This window comes from Anolis sagrei, chromosome 1 (assembly GCF_037176765.1).
Source record: "Anolis sagrei isolate rAnoSag1 chromosome 1, rAnoSag1.mat, whole genome shotgun sequence".
Classification (NCBI taxonomy): Eukaryota; Metazoa; Chordata; class Lepidosauria; order Squamata; family Dactyloidae; genus Anolis; species Anolis sagrei.
This window is the reverse complement of record NC_090021.1, coordinates 61,509,535-61,513,540: the sequence shown is the minus strand read 5'-3', so window position 1 is coordinate 61,513,540 and position 4,006 is coordinate 61,509,535. Positions and strand designations below refer to the sequence as shown.

Here is a 4,006-nt window from a genome sequence, read left to right as displayed (position 1 = left end):
ACTATTTGTTCACAGGCCACCATTTTGAATAGCGCTGGCCTGAACATTTGGAGCAGGAGAAGAGGAATGGAATGAGAATGGAAGTAAACTTGTTCCTTTTCTCCCCTGCCCCCATGTTTCAGACTTTTTCCTCATCCAGATAGTTTCCAGCAAATCCTTCAACTGTCCTGATTTGATAATAATAGTCTCCATTTACTTTCTGGCATTCCACTTTTTAACCTGCTTTTCAAATACCCCAGTGTTTTCTCCTCCTTATAGTTTTCCCATGGATTAATCTAGTTACTGCAAACTGAGTGTGAAGTGCAGAACAATGTATTTATTTCACTTAAATGCCACATTCTCCTTGACTGAGGCCCAAGATGGATCACAAAAACTGAATAAATTAAAAACCAACAATAGAAATGTAAAAACAATTTTAAATAATCACATAAAAGAAATATAAAATAATTCAAGATGCATGTTGTTGTTGTTTATTTGTTCAGTCACTTCCAACTCTTTGTGACTTCTTGGACCAGCTCACGCCAGAGTTCCCTGTTGGCCATCGCCACCCCCAGCTAGTTACTTCCTTCAAGTTCAAGCTAGTTACTTCAATGATACCATCCATCCATCCATCTTGTCCTTTGTTGGGCCCTCTTCCTTTTTCCTTCCATTTTCTCCAGCGTAATTGTCTTCTCTAAGCTTTCCTGTCTTCTCATTATGTGGCCAAAATACTTCATCTTGGCTTCTTATATCCTTCCCTCCAATGAGCAGTCGGGCTTTATTTCCTGAAGTATGGACTGGTTGGATCTTCTCGCGGTCCAAGGCACTCTCAGAACTTTCCTCTAACATCACAATTCAAAAGCATCTATCTTCCTTCGCTCAGCCTTCCTTATGGTCCAGCTTTCACATCCGTAGGTTACTATGGGGAATACCATTGCTTTTACTATGCGAATCTTCATTGCCAGTGTGATGTCTCTGTTCTTCACTATTTTATCGAGATTGGTCATTGCTCTCCTCCCAAGAAGTAAACATCTTCTGATTTCCTGACTGTAGTCTGCATCTGCAGTAATCTTTGCACCTAGAAATACAAAGTAAAATGCATACAAAATTTTAAAAATATGGCACACACATAAGCAATTTTTTTTATATCAAACATCATTACACACATAATTTCTAAGGAGACTTAGCAAAACTGAAATAATATTTTAGGCCAGTGAGTTGTACCACAGAATGCTGCTAGAGCACCATGTTGGAGAAAGCTGTTTTAAATAAAGAACTAATGAAAGTAATTTGAGCTTTCAGTGACACATATCAGTTAATAATAGTGTTTATTAACTTTCTAGCAGACATTCAGGACCTCTTAATTTCCTTTGTGTTCCTTTTTAGATTATGTGGCAGGTCTTTTGTTGTGCTGTATGCCCAAGTTATCTGAAATAATATGTCAGTTCTGGAATGAATTAACCTTTGATCTATTTGGAGGACTGTTTTTCTACCAAAACATGAAGCATGATATAATTTCCATGTTCTTAGTTTCTTCCCAGTTCCTGCTATCTCGCAAGAGGTGCAGCATTGTCCTTAATTACATATATTGAGTGAACCCCTAAATGTTTTAAAGTTCTCCAGCAAATATGTCTGCAAAGCATGAGGACCAGTATATTCCAAGTGTCTCCTGGGGAAATTCAGCTTGTTTATCTGTGCATTTGTAATGACTCCACCTCTCAAATAGTTGCATAACTCAAGCACTGAGATGTAACATCTGTAGGCTTGTTAAGAATAAACATGATTTCAATATATTAAAACACAAACATGTTATTGCCCTGGGACTGCAGAGCAGAAGGGATGCGCATAAGTGAACGAGGGGCTTTGCACTGCCTACTTCTCAATAGCAAGGGGAGGAAATTTGGTGACGTGCAGATTCTAAAGAATAATTATATTTTCATCTGAGCATCAGCCCAATAAAGGCTAACTCCAGTTTCCATTGGAATTGGCAGTGAAACTGGAGAGCCAAAGAAAAGCAAACTCTAGCCTCTATCAACAGTTCTAAGGGGCAGATGTTCTTCCCTAAATAGGTGTTAAATTATATGGCAAGTTGCCGTGTTCCAGTTCCTCAAATCAGACATCTAGTTTACATACCATGCAAATTTTATAATTATTCATATTATTAATTTGCATTCTAATCATTCAAGTTCAGCACATGGATAGTTATCTTTTTTCTACTACTATATTTTAGTCTAGATGTGATATTTAACAAAGAAACTACTCTTTTGAGAGAACGAATATAGAATGTTTGAAGTGCTGGCTTTGGAACAGAGAGGATCAAGTTCAAATGTCTTGCCCTTATAATGTGTCATTGTTACTTCTCAGTAGATCCACCTTTACAGGGTTTTTGTGGGGATCAAAATCAAGAGAAGAATAATGCAAAGTGGCTGTCAGCTGGTGTGGTGTTGACGATAACATTTGTCATGCATGCAGAGTTCTAATGATCTTCTTGCCAGATCTCTTTTTTTTCTGATGACAAAAACCTTTTAGATCCATGACCATATTAGATGAAGTCCTGAAGAGTGACAGCCATCTGATTCATGGGTTAAGGTGAAATAAACAGACTATATCTCCTTCCCTTTTAATTTGACACACCTTGTACCTACTGCTCCGATCTTAGTACCCTTGCCCTGCATCTGTCACTCTGTCTTCTCTCCTTTTTTGCTATTTAGTCTCTCTTTGTGCCTTCACAATGCCTCCCTCTCTTACTCCACAGCTTACTTCTATTCCTCCTTGGTTCATCTTTACCATGCATCGACTCATGCTTTTTGCACCCCACTCATGATTCTACCCCAACTTCCTTCCCTTCATGCCTTTCCTTGGGCTACCACTCTTGTAATTCCTGTTACCTTCCTCACTCCTTACCACCTGCTACTACACTTCTCATCAATGTTTGCCTCCTTTCTCCTCCCACGCCTCACATTTTTGCCAAGCCTCCCTCCCATGCTTTCTGCAATTTGCCACTTCAATGTCACACCTTTTCTATGCTCCTTCCCCCCCTTTCTCCTCACCTTGCTTCTCCTGCACCTCCCTTATCTGGGAGGTTCTCCACTGCACTTACCTCCTACCCTTCCCTCTTTTGCCTGGTTGCTTTACCTTGCCTCTGTACCATTTTCCTTACCTTGCAGACATAAATGAACCTCCAACCTTCATTCAGTTATAGTGATGCTTGCTTGCCAGCCCGCCTGCCTGCCTGCCTCCCTGCCTTCAAAAACAACAGAAGGTGGAAAACCTAGCAGTACTATAAACAGAGAACTGGTAAGCACATAAGTGGGTGCTGCAAAGCAAGGAGGTTGAAAAAAGATTAAAAGCAAGGCAGGGGAAAACAGCAGTAGAGATAGTGATGGTGGATAGGCAGTGTGAGGTAGAGTGACAGTGGCAATAATGCAAATCCTCTTTGCTTTCCACATCAGACATTGAGAGAACCCTGACTACCCTTCATACAATGGAACTTGATGTTTTTCCAAATAAACATTGCAACATCGAACAAATCTTGAAAACAACTGGTTCCATGGAAACTGAAATACTAATCACTGCAGCTTTACCCAACTTTGTTGCATTCTCTCCCTTCTTCATTGCAAAGGCTTCATTGTTCACTGGGCAGTCTTTGTGAAGAACTCTTCAAAACAGGCATCAGTTAGGTTTTCCTGCAAAAGCTAGAATTTCTTTCTGGCATTGTAACATTAAGCCTGAAAATGGAAAACTGGAATTTTGAGAGAGGATGGGGCAAAAAATATCAGTCGTAGGTACAAGACTTCACTCATTGGTTTAAAAAAAGATTAAAAGCAGGGCAGACTTTTTCTTGCGAAACATTTGGACAGGATACTAACTGCTCTTTTGCCCTGTAACTGTGCGTGAAAGAGATACTTTAAGAAATTTTTTAAAAAAACTGCTTGATATCCAGACCAGATGGCAATCCAAACAGATACCTGGTTGTATGCATGGAATTCAGTTTAAATCTGGCCAGATCCTAGTTATCTATCGCATT

At 39.7% G+C, this 4,006-nt stretch overlaps 1 long non-coding RNA gene across 1 annotated transcript; it reads right to left on the bottom strand.

Annotated features, from left to right (window-relative positions):
* Window positions 1–447: 447 nt before the first annotated feature.
* LOC137096306 (uncharacterized) lies at window positions 448–3,220 on the bottom strand. The gene is made up of 2 exons (XR_010909385.1): window positions 3,140–3,220; window positions 448–1,057 (listed from the first exon to the last, which is right to left on the bottom strand). It is a non-coding gene; the product is annotated as an uncharacterized lncRNA (long non-coding RNA).
* Between the last annotated feature and the right edge of the window lie 786 nt (window positions 3,221–4,006).